The sequence below is a fragment of the Dermacentor albipictus genome, unplaced genomic scaffold, assembly GCF_038994185.2.
Source record: "Dermacentor albipictus isolate Rhodes 1998 colony unplaced genomic scaffold, USDA_Dalb.pri_finalv2 scaffold_11, whole genome shotgun sequence".
Lineage (NCBI taxonomy): Eukaryota > Metazoa > Arthropoda > Arachnida > Ixodida > Ixodidae > Dermacentor > Dermacentor albipictus.
The window spans coordinates 52,249-75,476 of NW_027225565.1; the positions used below are offsets into that span (position 1 = coordinate 52,249).

The 23,228-nt window shown below is 46.0% G+C and overlaps 1 protein-coding gene across 1 annotated transcript in view; it reads left to right on the forward strand.

The window, feature by feature from the left end:
* Positions 1-23,228, forward strand: part of LOC135920067 (luciferin 4-monooxygenase-like) — a 92,634-nt gene that overhangs the window by 41,759 nt on the left and 27,647 nt on the right. The window lies entirely within an intron of this gene.

Here is a 23,228-nt window from a genome sequence, read left to right on the forward strand (position 1 = left end):
ACGACTAGCAATCTGCACGGTTTGCCCGCCGCGCCGGGGTTGCACGCGGTGCCGGTCGCGCATGAACCAGTGCCATATCATCGCCTTCGCAAAGGGCGGGGAGTATGGGAACTCGGCATTACATGTTATCGACTTTCTTATATAGACATTCAATACACCAGGAGAGAAAAAGAAATAGAAACCTTAGCCGACTATTATTATTAACTGTCTACTATAGAGAGTCTATAGACAGAGTATGGACAAAAATAAATAGAGACTGTATCGGCTTTCGTCTATAGGTAGTCCATATAGAGGGGAAGCAGACAAAAAAGAAACAAACACTTTACGGAATTTTTTCTATAGACCGTGTATAGACTGCGCGTAGACAAAAAGAAATAAAAACCCTATTGACTCGTCTATAGAAAGTCTATAGACAGAGTATATGGACAAAAATAGACAGAGACATGTACCCACTTTCGTCTATAGGTAGTCCACAGAGGGGAAGTAGACAGAAAAGAAACAAACACCTTATCGACTTTTTTCTATAGACCGTCCATAATCTACGAGTAGACGAAAACAAATAGAAACCTTATCGACTTTCGTCTTTAGAAAGTCTGTAGACAAAGTACGGACAAAAATAGATAGAGACCGTATCCACTTTCGTCTATAGGTAGTCCATAGAGGGGAAGGATACAAAAAAACAAACAAACACCTTATCGACTTTTTTCTATAGACTGTCTATAGACTGCGAGTAGACAAAAAGAAATAGAAACCTTATCGACTTTCGTCTATAGAAAAACTATAGACAAATTATACCCGCCGTGGTTGCTCAGTGGCTATGGTGTTAGGCGGCTGAGCACGAGGTCGCGGGATCGAATCCCGGCCACGGCGGCCGCATTTCGATGGGGGCGAAATGCGAAAACACCGGTGTACTTAGATTTAGGTGCACGTTAAAGAACCCCAGGTGGTCGAAATTTCCGGAATCCTCCACTACGGCGTGCCTCATAATCAGAAAGTGGTTTTGGCACGTAAAACCCCATAATTTAATTTAATTTTATAGACAAAGTATGGACAAAAATAGATAGAGACCGTAATCCACTTTCGTCTATAGGTAGTCCATAGAGGGGAAGGATACAATAAAGAAACAAACTCCTTATCGACTTTTTTCTATAAACTGTCTATAGACTGCGAGTAGACAAAAGAAATAGAAACCTTATCGACTTTCGTCTATAGAAAGTCTACAGACAAAGTATGGACAAAAATAGATAGAAGCTGTATCGACTTTCTTCTATAGGTAGTCCATAGAGGGGAAGTAGGCAAAAAAGAGCAAACACCTTATCGACTTTTTTCTATAGACCGTCTATAGACTGCGTATAGACAAAAAGAAATAGAAACTTTATCGACTTTCGTCTATAGACAGTCTACAGACTTTGTATCAACAAAAGTCCAAATCTATAGAAAGGAACGGTCGTCTATAAGAAGTCTATAGACTTTCTATAGACAGTCTAAAGTCATTTTTGTAAGGGCGGCAAGACCACAAGTCCGCGACAATCACTTCTAATCGTGCTATAGCAGTTACTAACCTGCACGAGGTAGCAGAATGATTTAAGCCACATGCTCGTCGATGGTCCGCCATGCCCACGTGAGCAGACCCTTGCACTCGATGGACACTTCGTATAAAGAGCCGCCAGTTTTCCAAGCATTATGTCTCCTCTATATTGAATTAAATCGACTGTGATTCCATCTTCCCCTGTCGCCCTTCCTCGTTTCATCTCTTACAGGGCCCTTCTGACGTCATCGCTACTTATAGGAGGAGTTGCTGTATCCTGTTCATTATTGTTTCTAAATGAGGTATCCTGGCTCCCCTGGGTACTGTTATCATCATCATCATCAGCCTGGTTACGCCCACTGCAGGGCCAAGGCCTCTCCCATATTTCTCCAACTACCCCAGTCATGTACTAATTGTGGCCATGTCGTCCCTGCAAACTTCTTAATCTCACCCGCCCACCTAACTTTCTGCCGCCCCCTGCTACGCTTCCCTTCCCTTGGAATCTACCCTCCTCATTACATGTCCTGCCCCTGCCCATTTATCTTTCTTGATTTCAACTAGAATGTCATTAACTCTCGTTTGTTCCCTCACCCAATCTGCTCTTATCCCTTAACGTTACACCCACCATTATTTTTCCATACCTCGTTGCGTCGTCCTCAATTTAAGTAGAACCCTTTTCGTAAGCCTCCAGGTTTCTGCCCTGTATGTGAGTACTGGTAAGATACAGCTGTTATGCCATTTTCTCTTGAGGGATAATGGCAACTTGCTGTTCATGATCTGAGAATGCCTGCCGAACGCACCCCAGCCCATTCTTATTCTTCTGATTATTTCAGTCTCATGATCCGGATTCGCGGTCACTACCTGCTCTAAGTAGATGTATTCCCTTACCACTTCCAGTGCCTCACTACCTATCGTAAACTGCTGTTCTCTTCCGAGACTGTTAAACATTACTTTAGTTTTTCTGCAGATTAATTTTTAGACCCACCCTTCTGCTTTGCCGCTCCAGGTCAGTGAGCATGCGTATCAATTGCTCCCCTGAGTTACTAAGCAAGGCAATATCATCAGCGAATCGCAAGTTACTAAGGTATTCTCCATTAACTCTTATCCCCAATTCTTCCCAATCCAGGTCTCTGAATACCTCCTGTAAACACGCTGTGAATAGCATTGCAGAGATCGTATCTCCCTGCCTGACGCCTTTCTTTATTGAGATTTTGTTGCTTTCTTTATTGCGGACTGTGGTGGCTGTGGAGGCGCTATAGATATTTTTCAGTATTTTTACATACAGCTCGTCTACACCCTGATTCGGTAATGCCTCCATGTCTGCTGATGGTTCGACTGAATCAAACGCTTTCTCGTAAATGAAAGCTATATAAAAGGGTTGGTTATATTCCGCACACTTCTCTATCACCTGATTGATAGTGTGAATATGGTTTATTGTGGACTAGCCTTTACGGAATTCTGCCTGGTCCTTTGGTGTACCGAAGTCTAAGGTGTTCCTGATTCTATTTGCGATTACCTTAGTAAATACTTAGTAGGCAATGGACAGTATGCTGATCGGCCTATAATTTTTCAAGTCTTTGGCATCCCCTTTCTTATGGATTAAGATTATGTTAGCGTTTTTCCAAGATTCCGGTACGCTCAAGGTCATGAGGCCTTGCGTATACAGGGTGGCCAGTTTTTCTAGAACAATCTGTCTACCATCCTTCAACAAATCTGCTGTTACCTGGTCCTCCCCAGCTGCCTTCCCCCTTTGCATAGCTCCCAAGGCTTTCTTTACTTCTTCCGGCGTTACTTGTGGGATTTCAAGCTCCTGTAGATTATTCTCTCTTCCAATATCGTCGTGGGTGCCACTGGTACTGTATAAATCTCTATAGAACTCCTCAGCCACTTGAACTATCTCATCCATATTAGCAACGAGATAGCCGCCTTTGTCTCTTAACGCATAATCTGATTCTTGCCAATTCCTAGTTTCTTCTTCCCTGCTTTTAGGCTTCCTCCGTTCCTGAGAGCATGTTCAATTCTATCCATTTTGTAGTTCCTTATGTCAGCTGTCTTAAGCTTGTTGATTAAATTCAAAAGTTCTGCCAGTTCTATTCTAGCTGTAGGGTTAGAGGCTTTCGTGCATTGGAGTTTCTTCATCAGATCTTTCTTCTCCTGCGATAGCTTACTGGTATCCTGTCTAACGGAATTACCACCGATTTCTATTGCACACTCCTCAATGATGCCCATAAGATTGTCGTTCATTGCTTCAACATTGTGGTCCTCTTCCTGAGTGAAAGCCGAATACCATTTCTGTAGCGTGATCTGGAATTCGTCTATTTTCCCTCTCACTGCTAACTCATTGATCGGCTTCTTATGTACGAGTTTCTTCCGTTCCCCCCTCAAGTCTAGGCTACCCTGCTTATCTTTCAGTGCATACATCTTGGTTTGTTCTATGCCACGTTTCTTTCTGACCGATTTCAGGCTGCGTCAATTTTTTCTGCTTCCTTAGTCTTTCTCACGTTATATAGTTTCGAATATCCCTTACTTTCGTCTTGTTGATCAGTTTTGACAGTTCCGCGAATTCTATTCTATCTCTTGAGTTGGACACTTTCATTTTTTGTCGTATCTTTATTAGGTCCTTTGTTACTTGGGAGAGCTTGCCTACTGTTTGCCTTGGTGCCTTGCCTTCCACTTCAATTGCTGCCCCTGAAGCCTACCTAGGTACGGTTTCATTTATTAGCTCTATGTCATCATCATCTCTATTCTAAGGCTGCATATTTGTTTGCAAGTACCAGCCTGAATTGGTCTGCTTTTACCCTTACTGCCGCTGGGTCTACCTGTTTCTTCTTGAGCAATTTTAACTCTTTCTATCGTCAAATTGAGGTGAATCCTAGCCCTCTCTAACCTATGATCCCTGCACTTTACCCTTCCTATAACTTCTACATCCTGCACTCTGCTTGGATCAGCAGAAAGTATGAAGCCAATTTCGTTTCTTGTTTCACCATTAGGGCTTTTCCAGGTCCAATTTCTGTTGCTACGCTTCCTGAAAAGGGTGCTCATTATTCGAAGCTTATTCATTTCTGCGAATTCTACCAGAATCTCTCCTCTAGCGTTCCTAGAATCGACGCCGTAGTTTCCGATTGCTTGTTCACCAGTCTACTTTTCCCTACTTTTGCACTGAAGCCGCCCATTACTACAGTATATTGAGTTTGCACTTTTCTCATCGCTAATTCAACAACATCATAAAATTGATCTACTTCCTCATCATCGTGACTGGATGTTGGAACGTAGGCTTGTACAACCTTTATTCTATACTTCTTATTAAGTTTGATTACGACTATAGCTACCCTTTCATTAATGCTGTAGAACAATGTTGCCCGTTATGTTCTTATGGATCATGAGTCCTACACCGTATTGCTTCTTAGCTAGGACACCTCTATAGCAGAGACCATGCCCATTATTCAGCAATGTATAAGCCTCACCAGTTCTTCTAATCTCGCTAAGGCTGTTGATATCCCAAACAATGTCTGATAATTCCTCAAAGAGTCCTGCTAAGCTAGCCTTACTCGAGAGGGTTCGGGTGTTAAACGTTTCATGGTTCAGTTTCCGTTGGCGGCCTGTCCGGATCCAGAGATTCTTAACACCCTCTGCTGTGTTACAGGTCTGACCGCCGCCTAGGTCAGGTGCTCCGCAGCTGCTGGGGACTGAGGGCCGTTGGGTAATTCAGTTAGCCATTTGAGACGGGGCGGCCGAATACTGCACCAAAGAGGCCAATTCCTGATCTGGTCAGGGAGCGTCTTGTTGAAGCTTTGTGGGCCTTCCTAATTTGGTTGCACCTGGATTAGTATAGTCGCACTCGCTATCGGCATCTTTTGCCGGTGACAGGCGTCACTCCAAGCCTCCAGATGTGCACTGGAGGAGGTGAATATCTAGCTCACCCTCATAAAAAAATTTGATTATATTAGATTAGAAAAATAATTAGATTGAAAGTGTCAATGAGAAAATTGTAGAGCAACATGAAAAAATCCCGACACAACTTTCTGTTGCTCAATGCGTGCTACGGAAAAGCTTTTTTCCGAGCGTGAAAGAAGCCCGCAGATGCATGAAAGGTGCCTTGAGCGGCCAGTCGCGCGGCAATTCGCTCGTATATGTGGGTTTCTTTGACGCTCAGAAAAAAATTTATTTAGCCCGTATTGAGCAACAGAAAGCTGTATTGGGAGTTTTTCATGCAGCGCTACAATTTTCTAATGCATACTATTAATCTAATTTTAATACTTGAGAAGTTGATTAGATATTTAAGACTAATTATCTGATTAGGCCGAGTGAAACAATTAGTTTGAGCATCTCCAAGGGGGGTTTCGTCAGAAGATTTCGGGGTGGGGGGGTGTCGATCGCCCAACTCCCCCTACCTGGCTACGCCAATGGTTTAATGTGTGCCGTACTAGGGCCTTCTACATGGCTAAATGTGATTCTACGTGACAGTCGACTTTGCCACAATTTTCACAGGCCACAGATGCTGTGTTTGGGACGTTTACTTCCGGTATACTTTATTGGCGCTAAAAAGGCCAATTTCAAACAGTATAGTAAAACCGACTTTCCCAAGAAATAGCACATTTTTGTGGCTGTCCCGCAAATAAATGTATTATTCTGAGTGTATTTCAGGCAGCTATCTAATGTGCCCGTTTATCAAGCACATAGAGAAAATTGGCATTTCAGAAATGTGTTTAAAAATATAACTCAGCAGGTAAAGGTTTAAATATATGTCAATTTAAAGCAAATAATTCTAGCTGCAACAAAGAACATGAGTTGGCTTGCGAGTTGGCTTGTAGTGCCTGGGCAACCCCAGGCACTACAAGAATGCATTTTACATATCTAGTTACCCGAAAAATTGGACAAATTGCATGCGTCCTTGGTTAAACACAGCAAACCTAATGCACAACTCAACGAATGAAAATTGACCGGTAGCCTAAATAAATCAAGGTGAACATTCGCTAACTCACGATCAGGTAGCTTCACGCTCAGGTGGCTTATGAAGCAGTATGCTGTGTCAAGAATCTTAGTCAAGCAGCGGTGGTGAACGTCATGCGTAGTCCCTCGGGCAAATGTATGCAGCAGTGCGACAATACCTGCTTTCCTGTTCTGCCCATGCCACATCAACCAATTAATCGGCATTAAACCATTAATCGAAAAGTTGGAGCTTAGAATTGCCCCGCACAACGCACTAGGGGTAATTAAATCGGCTCCAGCGATTGTTGAAAAGCTGCCACAGTGCTACAGTTGACTTGCCGAAGGGGGGGCGAGCTTGCTTTCGGCTTTCCAAGCCTCCTGCTCAGCAGCCATCTTGTTCGCCAGGAAAGTAGCCTGCATCGTCTTTGACTCCGATGCTATCTTCACAAAGCTGTCTACTTGGACGTCTTCGCGAGAACTGGAACGAGACTTAAGATGGTCGCTGTCCACTTAGCCGTCTAATTTGACGTCTATGGCGAGTATTAGAACACAACCTGAGGCATCTGGTGTTCCAATGGCCTATTCCATGTTACTGGCTTTGCGCAAGCAACAACACCACCAACAACAAAACGTGTTGACGTCTTCATGAGCGTTCTGCTGCGCGCTTCGCAAGAACGAACGAAGTGCCTGCAGTGGTACGGGTCAGTATATATATATATATATATATATATATATATATATATATATATATATATATATATATATATATATATACATATATATGATCGAAGACGGAGGAGACATCATGCTTTAAAAGGTTGCGGCCTTTTATATGAAATTTCTCACGACTTCAAAGGTTCCAGAGAACTGGAAGAATGCCAACATTATACTAGTCTAAAAATTCATCTGCAGAAAACTAAAGTGATGTTTCACAGTCTCGGAAGAGAACAGCAATTTACAATAGGTAGTGAGGCACTGGAAAAGGTAAGGGAATAAATCTACTTAGGGCAGGTACTGACGGCGGATCCGGATCATGAGACGGAAATAATCAGAAGAATAAGAATGGGCTGGGGTGCGTTTGGCAGGCATTCTCAGATCATGAACAGCAGGTTGCAATTATCCCTCAAGAGAAAAGTGTATAATAGCTGTGTGTTACCAGTACTCACCTACGGGGCAGAAACCAGGAGGCTTACGAAAAGGGTTCTACTTAAATTGAGGACGACGCAACGAGCTATGGAAAGAAGAATGATGGGTGTAATGTTAAGGGATAAGAAAAGAGCACATTGGGTGAGGGAACAAACGTGAGTTAATGACATCTTAGTTGAAATAAAAAGAAATGGGCATGGGCAGGACATTTAATAAGGAGGGAAGATAACCGATGGTCATTAAGGGTTACTCACTGGATTCCAAGGGAAGGGAAGTGTAGCAGGGGGCGGCAGGAAGATAGGTGGGCGGATGAGATTAAGAAGTTTGCAGGGATGACATGGCCACAATTAGTACATGACCGGGGTTGTTGGAGAAGTATGGGAGAGGCCTTTGTCCTGCAGTGGGCATAACCAGGCTGATGATGATACTAATCCACAAAAGGGAGACGTTAAAGAAAAAAAATTATAGGTCCATTAGCTTACATCCACTATTGTATAAAATATTCACCATGATAATTTGCAGTAGCTCCCCCCCCCCCCATAACGACAATACTTCACTTGCGTCAACCAAAGGAACAGGCCGACTTCAGCAAGGGGCACTGTACAACGGATCCCATCCATGTAATCAATCAGGTAAATCGAGAAATTTTCAGAGTACAATCAGCCTGTATACATGGCTTTCATACATTACGAAAAGGCATTGGATTTAGTAGAGATACTACCCGTCATAGAGGCATTCCGTTATCAACGAGTACAGGAGGCTTACGTAAATATCTTGGAAAATTTCTACAAACATTCCACAGCTACCGTAATTCTCAAGAAAAGTAGGAAGATAGCTATAAAGAAAGGGGTCGGACAAGGAGACACACTCTCTCTAATGCTATTTACTGCGTGCTTGGAACAGGTGTTGAAGCTATTAAATTGGGACGGTTTAGGAGTAAGGATCAACGGCGAATATCTCAGCAACCTTCGGTTTGTACGTGACATTGTCCTGTTCAGCAACATTGGTCATGAATTACAACAAATTATTGAGGACTTAACAGAGAGAGTGTAAGAGTGGGGTTGAAGATTATTATGCAGAAAACAAAGATAATGATAAATAGCCTGGCAAGAGAACAACGGTTCTGGATCGCCAGTCAGCCTCTAGTGTCTGTGAAGGAATACGTTTACCTAGGTCAATTACTCACAGGGAAACCTCATTAGGAGAAGGAAATTTACAGAAGAATAAAATTGGATTGGAGCGCATACGGCAGACATACTCAGATCCTTGCTGGAAGCTTACCATTATCACTAAAAAGAAAGGTGCACAATCAGGGCATTCTACCGGTGCTAACATATTAGGCAGAAACTTGGAGACTGAAAAAGAAGATCGAAAACAATTTAAAGACCGCAGAAAGAGCGATTGAACGAAGAATATTAGGCGCAACGTTAAGAGACAGGAAGAGAGCGGTGTGGATCAGAGAGTAAACATGGATAGCCGATATCCTAATTGACATTAGAAGAAATAAATGGAGTTGCGCAGTTCCTGTAGGGTAAATAAGTACGTAGGTTGGATAACCAGTGGACCATTACCGTTACAGAATAAGTGCCAAAGAAGGGAAACGCAGTCGAGGACGGCAAGACTAGGTGTGGTGATGAAATTTAGAAATTCGCAGGCGGAATTTGGAATTGGTTGGATATATATATATATATATATATATATATATATATATATATATATATATATATATATATATATATATATATATATGTGTGTGTGTGTGTGTGTGTGTGTGTGTGTGTGTGTGTGTGTGTGTGTGTGTGTGTGTGTGTGTGTGTGTGTGTGTGTTCATTCCGTTCGCGAGGTGTATATAATTTGGCAGAATCGCGTGTTCCAGCAGTCCACATGAATTTTGCATCGACGGTGGTGCGTGATTTCATTCCCGATTTCTTTTTTTGTGTGTCATCGTAATGCAAGTTCACATGATCGTGCACAAAGCCAGTATATTTTTTCAGCCCTTTCGAGTGACTGCTCAGGGTCTGTCGCTGCCGCTCGTAATGCGAGCACTGGATGAGTGGGCGCTCCACAGACGCATCCGGGCTGTTACATCGGTTGAAAGCAGTGAACGACCCGTTTTTCATTCCATGCAGGAAACAAGACGTGTAGACGACCCCTTAACCCAACCCCAACAAGCTTTGGCGACGCCGATAGCAGTACACTGCCCTGTCGCTCTTTTCTTTTTTCTCTTTCCGCAGCGCAGTGATTGGGCTTATGGTAACCCTGGGAATAACTGGATCCCCGCTGCTGTTTTAACGTCATCGCCGACGTTGCAAATGGGGGTTTTCAAAGCTGCAGGAAAGAGCAAGTGATCAAATATCAGAGATTCTAGTCTCCCGGCTTCATGTAGCACAGTAGTGTTTATCCAGCATGTTTTCAGCTCTATTGTCGCAAATCGGGAATGTTATCATGTCATATTCAAAAAAATCGTTTTAATACCCCTGTAATGGTGTTTCAACTGTTCGAGCAAGGACTTAGAAAACTAACAAAAAAGGGCCGTTACAAAGACAAAACCAATGCCTATGAGGGCATAATATCAAATTATGCAAGAACTATAGATATCAATACATAAGAAATTTCACAGTGCCTCTGTGGCACTGTGAAAAGCAGTTAAGCGGAGGCTTTAGCTCGGAAGCTGTAATCTAAACTCACCGGAAAGCTGAAATCATTTTTCTCCTCAACCACATTACCTATTTCATGAGGTTTGCTGCATTGAGAAGAAACAGTGAAAATCTAGTAGCCCTAGGAATTGCATTCTCGATTTACATGTTATATTTATTAAAAACATTCTTTGAAATTGCGAAATTTGAACAGGATGTCTAATAACCGGGAAAACCGGCAAAACCTGGAATTCTCAGGGATTTTGAATAGTCTGGAAATACTCAAAAAAAAAAAACTCAGCGAATTAGTGCTTCTATCCGGGAAAATTAGTTGTCATTTTACTGAAAGGGAAGGAAAGTTGCCCTAATGCTGGCTCGAGTCAAATAGGAGAGAAATCGCAACGACTTGTCTTTGACGCCGTGTCGTCGGCAGGAGGAGTTGCCAGTTTACTGTTAATGACCAATTTTTGGGACATGCCCAATAATGCGGACAAGCCGTCCCCATTATCGGGCATCACCATGTACACCATAGATTCAATGTATAAGACCGTCTGAAATTTGGGACGCCAGAACCTTTCGCCGTCCGGTTTTCCAGACTTTTTGCCGCGACCACAGGTCCGACACGGCATTAATCAAAGCCAACACTGCCGTTTTGATTATCTCGTGGCCTCGAACCGGCGCTCTCGCATGCAGATCCGCGGCAACGCGAGGCCTAGCTGCTTCGGCCTTCGCTATTAAAGTTCTTACCGTTCGGTGCCATGTTTTTCACTGAAATAATTCGCCGTTCTCAGTAGTGCCTGACAACCCCGTCTCTGTAATCCTCATGATTGGCTTCTGTACAGGAGGCTCTGGAAGTTACAGAGTCTTTCTTGGAAGTTATGGGACTGGCACTCTCGCATGGAAAGTCGGAACTCCAGCTGTATAGACAGGCTAGAGGATGTGCTAGGGACTCACCCCACTCAATCAGGTGCCCATTAGCGTTCGTACCAGAGATGGGCACACCATCACGAGAGTAGACTCTATCGAAATCCTGGGGCTTTCAATAGATTCAAAGGGCTGCAACGCTAAGACTATAGTCCATCTCAGCACGAGAACTGAGAACATTCTTAGAATAATTATGAGAGTGTCCAACAAGAAAGGCGGCATAGGCGGGGATATACTCCTTAGGGCTCACCATGCTTTCCTCATGAGCCATGTCATTTACATAGTCGCGGCCCTCAATTCGACCAAAACGGAAATGGATAAAGTAGACACGCGGACGTATACGTCTGCTTCTCGTTCATAAATGTTTTTGGTTGTCTTTAAAAGAAGGACGCTGAATATATATACCTTATCGACACCACCAAGTTTCAAGAAATCCGCTGATACCAGAGTTTTATCGGTGGGTGGACGTTTCGTCATATTCTGGGGATTTTGCTCTACGATTACGCCGACGAGATAGCTAGCCCTAACGGACACAGCCTGCTCTCGGCGCGGTTTTACAGGAAGCCCCACACTTGCGTTTTCCCGTCTCTGTGTGCGACTGAAGCGACGACACGTGCGTTCATCGCAAGCGAAGCGATGCCCGTAGTCGTAACTGTGGAAGGTATGGACGTAACCCACGAAGATGTCAATGGTGTTGTGTGGATCACCGCCCTCAGCAACCTTAAAAATCATTACACGAAGAGGCCACCATTACGAGATTGCCAACGTGGCACCGTGAACAAGCCGGCTGGCTACCGCACTGCCAAGAGACCGGCTAAAAGTCTGTTGTCGCAAGCAACGGCAGCTTCGCGACTTCCGAAGCTCCCCAAGGAACAGATCAAGATTATCGTGCGCCCCAAGGGAGGCCCCGACCTATCAAAAGGCGACGTAGTACTGCGCGCTCAAGCCCTGGCCATGGCCACGGCGGCGGCTCTGCCTGAGCAGCAAGCGAAGGAAGACACCATGTGCCCAAACAAGGTACAGAATATTTTAACCATCTCCACCCCGCACGCCTCTAATGCGAGGGCCTATGCGAGACTAAATAATATCTCTACTAAGTACGGCGCCTACGTAGTCTCGGCGTGCATCGCTGCCCCCGAAGATAGGTGCAAAGGCGTAATAAGGTACGCTTAGAAACATGATTGTGAACGAAAGAAATCTCATGGCGAATCAAGAACTCGCACGTAGTCGTGATTTTATTCAGAGGCATGCGTGTGCCCAACAACGGGATCTGCGACACGGCCTTGCTGCCATGTTCTCTGTACCGACTCGAAGTCGACGTCGCCATGCTTGCGGCCATGGAGGCCACCGTGCCGACGTTTGCATCAGCGGCGAGGAAGAGAGAAGTAAGTGCCGCGGTTCCGGAAAAGCAAAAGCGGACGATGAAGAAGAACATCGATGCACCCCCATGTACGAGGCGTGCGACGGGCCCCACGTCACCGGGGACCGAACGTGCAAAAAGCGCTATCAAATCCCATACATCGTACGACGCCGACGCCGAAGGCGCCGGCAAAGACCAAGGAAGGCACAATTGGACAAAGAGTCTGACGTCACCAACGCAATCTTACTGCAGGAGACGCTCGCAATGAAGGATATCACTCTGTCGGGGTATCGCGCAGTAGCGTACAAAGGCGAAATGGGGAGAGGCATCGCCGCCTTCGTTAGAAAGAGCGTCTCATTTGTGGCGCACACCGTTCCAATATATCGGAGCGGACTAAAAGCACAACTGATCGAGCTTGTGCCCAGTAGATCGAGCAACGCGAATGTTTTTATTCTTAGCGACTACAGTTCGCCTACAGATAGGAACAGATACTTTAATGCACTAATCCATTCGCAATCAGGGCAGCCAGAAACGCGCCCCTCTTAATTGCGGGGCACTTCAATGCTCCGAACACGGAATGGGGATACGGCTTTAACAGTAAGAAGGGCACAAACATAGCCGGATGTGCAGCCGATTTTAACCTCACGCTTGTTACGGATCCTAAGTTTCCCACTAAAAAGGGTAATTCGGTCAGTCGAGACATAACGCCAGACCTAGCATTCTTCTGAAATATCGAGGGCACGTGGGATAATCTCCAGGAGAACTTGGGTAGTAACCACTATGTTCTCTAAATCGTGGTACAGGTCAAACACAAACCTCCAGTCAAATACGAATACGTCGATTGGTATCTTTTCCGGCAAATTCGAGCCGAAACGGCTCCTCAAGCGAATCCTTCAAAGATCTAATTTCCAATCTTAAACAGGCCGTCAAAAACGCGACCAAAGAAATCAGCACACAACTTGTAGCCCCCAAAATGGACTCGCGGATAGCACGAGTCCTGGAGGCTAAACACGCTCTTGAGGAGAGGTGGAAAATGCAGAAATTAAATCGCCGACTACGAGCAAAACTAACGTCACCAAACAAGGAAACTGTGTGGTGTTCCAGACAACTGGCCTTGCAGCAGGGGGCGATACATGCAATGAAATGGATAGGGTCACATGAGAAGAGGTATTAAGTAGGATGTGCTTAAAATCCTCCTCAAGGACAAACAGCCCAGGAATGCGTTAAATCTCGCCGTTGATAGACTCATGCATAAACAGGTCACCTCGGGGCTGACAAATGAAGTAATTGTCAGCAATCTGGCATGAACTTACCTACCCGTCAAGGAAGAAGATTCGCAAGGCATAAACGCGAGAGCGGGATACACGGGGCTAAACAGGCCAGAATTAAACGAACCTTTTACAATTTCGGAAATAAACACGTACTCTTCAACTTAAATGTAAGATCGGCCCAGGGACCAGACGGGGTCAACAACCAGCTCCTCCGGAACCTGGACGACAAGGCCATCGAAATCCTAATGGCAGAGATAAACGAGGTGTGGACCTCGGGGCAGGTCCCGTCGGAATGGCACACCACCAAGGTGGTGCTCACCCCGCGGAAAGCTCCACACATAAGTAACCTGCGTCCCATCTCTCTAACATCGTTCATTTGCAAAGTGGCCGAACATGCAGTAAACAATCGAATCGCCGAACACGTAGAAAACTACAAACCATTTAGACATAATCTAACAGGTTTTAGAAAGAGACTCTCCACACAGGATGTAATGCTCCGCCTAAAAAGATTCATATTCTACAACGAGGTGCGGCGCGTACGAGGTATCATGGCACTCGACCTTGCCAAGGCCTTTGATAATGTGGCTTACGAACACGAACATATCTTGAACGAAATTTTCTATCACAACCTAGCGCAAAAATTTTTTAATTTCACTGTCTCGTTCCTATCAGAAAGGAAAGCGTTCCTTCGACTGGGCACTATTTAGGGCGGTCCTTACGAAATGGGCAACTGCGGAACCCCTCAGGGCTCGGTCCTATCCCCGCTACTATTTAATATCGCCATGCATAAGCCCTCCGAAAGGTTGGCTGCTCTCCCGAAAATAGGCCACGCAATCTATGCAGACGACATCACAATCTGGTCTCCGGGGGATCTCTGGCCGATCTAGAGCAATCTCTCCAGGCGGCCATAGATGCAACGGAAGAATTTCTTACATGCGTGGCTCTCGAGCTGTTACCGACCAAATCCGAACTGCTCCTCTACAGACAGTCGAGGCAGGGTGTTAGGAACCTTGAACCTCTCGAAACGCTGCCAGTCAAAATTACGACACGAGAAGGGCACTCCATCAAAATTTTAGGACATTTATTCAGCGCCAAAGGCTATAATGCAAAGCCCTAGAGAAGCTAGGCGCAAAGCAGGCGAAAAACATACTAAGACTCATCGCTAGAATCACAAGCAAAAGGGGGGGGGGGGACTCAAGGAGGACAACCTACTCAGGATCTCCCAAGCTTTCTTCATCAGACATAATAATTACACGGCACCGTACCTCAAATGGAGCAAAATCGAAAAGAACAAACTCGGCACGCTCATCAGGTCCGGCGTCGAAAGAATGCTCTGTATTCCACAATCCTCTAGCACGGTAAAACTACTTGAACTCGGAATTCACAATACCACAGAAGAGTTATTTGAAGCACAGTTTAATGCACAGACATCCAGGCTTTCGTCACGTAAGCCAGGAATTAGGATTCTTGATGAAGCTAGTATGCTTCCTATACAGGCACCGCTCGACAGACACCCCCTGCGTAAATTAGCTCGGGAAGGTGTAAAGGTTGAGACCGTACCGAGGAATATCCATCCAATATATCACGAAGGTCGCATAAGAGCGCGGGCTAAAACCATCGTTCACCGAATCAGTCCTTACGGGGCAGATGCATTCTTCGGCGACGCCGCCAAATATGGCAGTGAAGACAGGTTTGCAATCACGGTCGTTGACGCGCGCGGAACACTTATCAGCGCCGTGTCAATCTGCACTAAACACGCGAAGAGGCCGAGGAAACCGCGATAGCCTTGGCCCTTCAAGCCGCAAAGCGCCCGACGACCATTTTCTCCGACTCGCGCACGGCGGTCAGGGCTTTCTCGTCCGCTCTAGTTTGTAAACACGCAGCCGGCATCATCAACACATCCTTTCGTCTTACTACGGGCGAAGAAACTGGAGGTCATACCATAGTGTGGTTTTCGGCCCACGTGAACGATGTACCTAACCAAGCGGGTTGCAACCATAATGACTGCCTGGTGACTGCCTGGTGCCAACTGCCTGGCGCGTGAATTCACGAACCGAGCCCGAGCTAATGGTCCGGCTCTCCCACAGGAGTGCCCCTTCAAAGATCCTCTCACCACCTTTCACGAAATTACGTCGCATTACAGACAAAGCCGGAAGAAATTCCCTCCTTCCAGCCCAAAACCGAACAGGGCTCAGGCTGTTACTTTCAGGCTGTTACAGACCAAATCCTACCTCACCCCCAGAGTGCTTAGTTGGATAGACCCTAACTTCCCGCAGTCGTGCTCCAAATGCGGTCACGCGTGCCGCTCCTTCAACCACATGCTCTCGCTGTGCCCGTACAACGCGGGCTCCGACCTTCAACACTAGTCCAAGTGAGACGCCTTGCTGAAGAGCTCTGATTTCACGAACCAACTACAGGCCGTACAGAGGGCCCGTGACGTCGCGGAGAGGCACTACCTCCCTGTATCGTCGTGGGCGGAGCCACCAACTTGATTGGACAGCCTTCGCTTCTGCCAATCCAGTTCCTCAGGACACTCTAATAATTAAAGTTCTCGTCACTGTCAGACACGCTCATGAGCAAAAGTGTCAAAAGGGTGATCGGCGGGCCAATCACGGCTTACACAGAGAAAGTCATGACTTTGTGAGTACACTACACAACTTCGGAGTGATCGAAGCACGCAGATCAGCACAAATAATTGAATTATCAAACTCCGAAGCAGGCAGAAGACTGCTGAATGCGGGAGGCCTCCCTCCTAGTTTTAATCAGGGAGATACCACGCAACTTGATATTCAAACAAGGAGTTCATTTATTGTAGACCCGACCCTTTTCCAATAAATTTCCACTCCCAACACAATAAAGGTCGAAGGTTAGCAGGTTAGCAGAGCATATGCGGAACGGAGACCCTTGTTAACGCGGCGCGACATGCCAGTGCCAACAAGTTTTCCGTAACAATACTCAATGACAGGGGAGAACTTCTCTCGGTAGCCTCACTGAAGGCTTCCTCGGTCGACGTGGCGGAACAGGCTGCTATGCCTCTCGCATTACTTGACACAAAAGCACTACGGTGTAGACGGACTCGGGAGCAGCCGTTAGAGCGTTCGCATCGGGATTGATAGCCAAAGAAGCAGGCAGGATTCTGAACGGAAAACACCCCTCTGACATTGTTCACCACATAATCTGTTTCCCAGCTCACATGGGACCAGACGTATCACCGGGTCACCTGAACCTCAATGAGATAGCCCACGACCGTTCGCGAGGTTTCATATGCCGCGACGGGATGGTGTATCGGGTGAGTTCGGGAGAGCTCGTCCACAGTGATCGTCTGCTTACTGTTCACGAACTCGCATCTCATTACAGAGGGAGTTGGCAGAGTTTTCCCTTCCCCCATCATGAGCTCAACAGACCACAAGCTAGCACGCTTCACATGCTCCAGACGAGGTCCTACCTCTCTAGGGTCTTTCTGAACATGCTCCACCCGGACATTGATCCACTCTGCCCAGATTATGGCACTGAATTTTTCTGATTAGGTCACATGCTTTGGCAGTGTACTGTGTTACAGGATTTTAACTGAGAAGTCTGGACGAAGGTCATCACAGACCCGAAACAAGACGTCCCGCTCCTGGTTGTCCAGATGGCCCGTGGACGAGCAGAGAGGCATGGCCTCTCTGTTCCGACATGGCACTAACCAACGGCTGGGTAGGGACCTACCTAGCAGGCCCGCTGCCTAGCTTCTCAGGACCCCAATAATGTCGTTTACTACTTCTACTACTGGCTTCGAAGCTTAGAAAGCACGGCGCGTTTTATTAAGCTGGTTGCCGAAAGGCAGCCCTGCCTCAGCACAGTAATGCTACGCGGAGAAGTATACGTGTAGTACTGCGGTGAAGCTTAACAACTGTGGGAAGGGGCAATTGTCGCGGCACAGTATACATTCCCCAGTTATACACGCGTCCACCGGCCGTCTCCTGTCACAGTACGAGCACCGATATGTCTAATAAGTGTAATGGCAGGCCTTGGAGCATTTTTTGACGTGCCTGTGGCCATTTGAGACGTTAAGGGTAGTAAAAGACATGCATTCATTTTTAGAGCGAAAGCTTATGACGAACCTTCCGTAGTTTTTTCAGCGTGCGACAACAGAAACGGACTTAGCGATTTCGAACAAACCAATACACAATGGCTTTCATAGTTTGTTTTGTGTGTGATCACGTACGGGTGCAGTGCGGCGGCGCAGATGTCAAAATGCGGAACAGATTAGAACGCTCGCCGTGAAAAATAGCGTGACGTTAAGGTTATCGCAGTATATGAGCAGGAGAGGTATCGGCGCTGCGTTATCGATGGAGGGGATGGGTATAGTTCGTACACCAGAAGAGCAACATACATACGACGAGTGCCAGAGGGAACAGCAACGAGAAGGTAAACGACGCCTGCGCTAAACGATCACCGATGAAGAACGTTCCCACGATGCTGAACGAAAACGACACTTTTGAGCCCGGGCAACCATTGCACTCTGTAAAGATAAAATGGCAAACTTCGCACAAGTGCGAAGTTTGCAACTCTCTAACTCAACTATGAAAAATGATATCGCAATTCTGCGAACTAAGCATAATCATAATAATAAATCTAACGCGAAAGAAAGTGATGTATTATTCACCGCTCTTAAGTATACCACTGGATTTTCAGTAGAACTTTCTACGTACTGTCGATACCAAAACATTGCGCGATGCGATTGCTGCAATAAAGCTGAGCTTATTCATACCGTTCATTCTCAGTCTATAACTAGCGGTAAAACGAATTGGACACGCAACTAAAGAGGGCATATAAGAATTGCACGCTGTCTGCCCGAGCCACAACTCAAATGACCTGTTCGCGAAGCCCACATTCCTTAAACCTTTGTATTGAGGTTCATATGAGATTTAGTTCTACGGTTTTCTTTGTTTTAGGGATTCGGTTGGTGTGTGCCCGACTATCCGATTTAGTACTACACATTTATGGTAGGATACGCATTTACATTCCGAACACATGGTCGGAATGCTAGCTAGTCGGGACGAACCCACTCGTGCTGCTACAAAACCATGTATAGAAATACACTGTGCCGAAAGGCACAAGGTTGAAGTTGAACTCTTATTGCGCGTTAATTTCTTCTTCTTTTTTTTGGGGGGGGGTGGCAATTCTTGGCATTTCACTGTGTTGCGGGGGTCGTCCCTTTGTTTTATTCCGCTATAGAAAATATTTGTCCTCTGATATATATATATATATATATATATATATATATATATATATATATATATATATATATATATATATATATATTGTTTCGGCAATTGTTTCAGCTGACGAGTCACACTCAACCGACACTATATGGATATGTTAAGTCGCTAGACCTTGACTATCGGCTATTTATAACGCAGTGGTATGAGTTTTATTTGGCTTAATTATTATGTAGGTAAACACGTTTCACACTTTTTATCGTGAGACACATTCACACTTTTTATTTGATCGTGCGCTGAACGAACGAGCGGCTTAGCGGCACTGTAGCAAACGCTTGCACAAGGAAGCTCTCGAAGAGGTGTGCGCAGTGATTTGCCGTGAGACCGTAGCCTCGACTGCAAATGTATAATGTGTAATATTGATACAAGGAGACCGCAGGTCTTTCTTTCCTTCTCGCTTATTGCGAGCTTTCCTTTCTGCTCGTTCTCATACGATGCCGTAACTTGCGTGCTTTGCCACTTCGGTTGCGCTTTTAGCGTAAGAACTTTTCGACTAAGCAATTGCCTACGAAGGGCGTAGCTTAGTGAATTCCGCCCCAGGTTATCTACTTTTACTGCGCTAGCTCGGCCCAACCGAAAGCCTCTCCACTTCTGTGTGCTGATGGCATCTAGTCAACCAATTAGACAGGAAAATAATACACGCAGAAACTCCTCTGGGAGTTGTCTAAGCATGCTTAAGCATTGTGCCACTCGTTCATCTCCACGCAGCCTGGGGTGTCATTATGAATGTTACGAAAATTGATCCGGCCATTATAAACCATGGCGCTGCGGTGACACAAACTGCTTTGGACGGCAGCACCAGCTGCGCTGATGACGTTCCGATAAATATAAACCGTTACTGCTCTTTAGCGCTTTATCCATCCGCGTCGAACTATTATCGACCGTGATCAGCTGTACTCCACTGGCGGCTGCGTAAGGCAAAGCCGCGCGGGACCTATCTCGAAGGTGATCTCCGATGGAGACAGAGTGCGCCGAGTGCTGATAGCTTCGTGTGCGCCGTGTTCTCGCCGCTTTATATATGTTAAAGCAAAACGCACAGGCCCTTTCTTGAAAGCGATCTGTGATGGGGACAGTGCGCCGAGTGCTGATAGCTTCGTGTGCGCCGTGTTCTTACCGCTTAGTTCGTGTTGAGGCGAGAGGCAGCACAAAGGTGAATTCGCTCGCTGCTGCGGGCTCTATCTTGAAAGCGATCGTCTTACTTGGCGAGCGGACGGACGGGCTTTCTCGTTGGGTAGGCAAAGAAACGCTTGCGCATTTTAGACTATCATCTTGGTGAATGCAATACACTTTGCAAGCAAAAAAAAGCAGAAAAATGCACATCCCACGCACTGTGGCAATCGATGTAAGCGAAGCTTTCCGTGCTTGTTCTTTTGATTGACGATAATTAGCGGTGATGTTGACGACGAAAGCCAACTTTCTTCAACGTTTGGTCTAACACAAGAGTGGCGAGTTGATGTTAAACGTTACCTTGCGTACACCACTGCTGTTTTTCTCCTTAGTACACAGAACAGACAGGGAGATGTGTTTACTTGAGGCGTTGTGCGCCATATTTCATAACCACTGAGAGGTTTGAGCATTGTCATTGCGTCACATGGCACCTCGCATCATGGCAGAAATATCAAACTTGTATTATCAGGCTGCACATGCCAAAACCACAATCGGATTATGAGGCAGGCCGTAGTGGCACACTCCGGATTAATTTTGGCACGTGGTCTTCTTTAACATGTCTCTAAATCAAAGTGTATGAGCGTTTTCTATTTCGTCCCCGTCGAAATGCGGCTGCCGCGATTGGAATCAGATCCACGACCTCTAGCAATGCTATAGCCGCAAAGCTACCGCGGTGGGCACAGAAGTGCTGATTTGACAAACGACCGCTTCAATAGTGTTGCCTGGACCTTGCGGTGCGCTTTAATTATTTCTGCTCTGTTTCTGCACGCCTTGCATAATTTGTCGGCTTGACATATTTGCATGGTGTTTACTTTTCAGTAGTAGCAGAAACGTACTGTACCGTACCTTGGGAACTTAAGCTTATCCAGTTTCCCCGCAACCACTGTCGTATATTAGTTGGCTTTCCTTGCCGTCTCACGTCACCTCCCCCCCTGCCCCTTCTATGGTAATTGCCTCTTCTACTTCCTCCTCTCTACAGCTCTATCTACGTCCCCTCTGATCTCGCACGTTAGTAGAAAGGAAACGCTGCAGCTTCTGCAATGCTTTCGAGGTGGGTCACGGACAATTACTGCTGTCAAGAGTCTAATGTGGCGACGCCGAGGGAGCACCAGAGGGCATTGTGCACATCCGAAGCGGTGGGGCACAAACGAGGTTTTCGCGTCGCCTTTACTCTCTGACTCACTCTTGTCATGTATAAACACGCTCTGAATAACCCCCCGCCCCCGACGTGGTGTGCCAGACAGCTGCAGCCACAGCTCCTCAGCAGCAACAGCAATAGTGGGAAAGTCGAAGGCACAGGCAAAGAAAGCTTCGCTTTGAAATGTGACCTCCTATAAGTAAGGAGAGTGTGCCATCGGGCGGTGCAAGCAACGCTGCGGGTCACCGCCCGATATTTGCGTCGGCGCTTACGTATTAGACGTCAGGAGAGTGGAATAGTTTGAAGTTATGAGGTTCTAAATTGTTTACCCTTAAAAGAGAACAGTTTTCTGGGGTTGATGTGGTTCGTTGGCTTAGGGCTCACTGCCTTGCGACGCGCAAACGCAGGGCTGTCTTCACATTACGACCCTTCTCGAGCAACAGTGCTGCACGCGAAGTTCGATTTATCGCATGCAACTCTGACGTGGAGGAGCACTGTAGCAGCCAAAACGAAGCCACGCCTTTAATTTACTGCACATTCACGGGTTTCCTTAGGTGCGCAGCCGCGCTGGTTGCACCCGCACACCGCGGAGCGTAGCACGTAGCCATGCACTCATGCACTCGCGTGCTCACCTTCTGCCTAACGCTGTACGTGCGCGCTTGTCTACTTGATGCTGGTCCCTTGCAGGATGATGCGCGATGCAGCACCAGACGATGAGAAACACTGCCTTGGTTACGTGCACAATGCAATCTTTTCAGAACACTGCGAAGGCGATAGCATGTATTGGGGAAGGGCTAGTTATAGCATTCATTGGATCTTTATTTAATTAAATAGATAAATAAAGGAAACGGAAGGGAAGAAGAATTGCGACTGACCGCTGTAATTGTCTAGCGCAGTCTCCTGAAACCTGAACCGCGGTCAGCAATGAAAGAGGGAGGGGGAGGAGATAATAGAAAGGGCAAGTATGGGAATACTCCGTGATTCGTATATGCGGCCTGCGAGTTCATGAGGTGGCCACATTTTGTAAGAACGACTACAATACAGTATTCACAATTGACAATTGTGCACTGTTTCTCATTAGGCGCTCATAAAGCACTTATTTGGGCTGTCGTCATACTCCTTGCAACTGTTAGCCCTCATAGCAGGTGACCAGCGCCAAAACCAAAATCATGTATCATTCTGTTAAATATGCCGTTCTCGTACTAAGGAGTCCTAAGCCCTTTCAAACCATGTGAAAAACGCCAGGTCGGAAGTACGAGCTACTTAACATTTGCGTTTTTTACATGCGCAGCGTTAAAATTGCACAACAAGATGTCAGTGATGCAGGTGTTTGATTGATTGAATTGAATTGAATTGAATTTTATTCTCCTTGAAACAAATACACACGGAAGGAGCAGCCACAAAAAGCTACTGAGATTAGTAGCTTGACGAGGTGGCTGCCCCTTTACACAGCAGCAGCAGCAGTAGTTATGAAACAATTTTCGTGCAATTTTCGTGGACATTGATTGATTAATTGATTGATTTTCATGGTGCAAGGGAAAGGTCTGGCCAAGCTGCAACAAAAGTTATACAGTTTCTGTTCCTTGGATATAGTGAGGAATATGGCTGCTGTGTACAAAGCCTTTTCAAATGAGTTACACAAAACATCATGACTGTGGCGCTCACACAGACTAACACAAATGAGGGGTCATTTCGATAGGCATGCACATCTCTGAGTAATAAATAGCACACACCAGACATGTAATTAGCGTGCTCGGATGGCCTGTAACATATTAACAGTACACACCTTTCATTCACATTTCTAAGCACTGTGACGTGTGGGTCACAATAAACTGACATATATCTCAAGCTCGATGTTGCAGAAG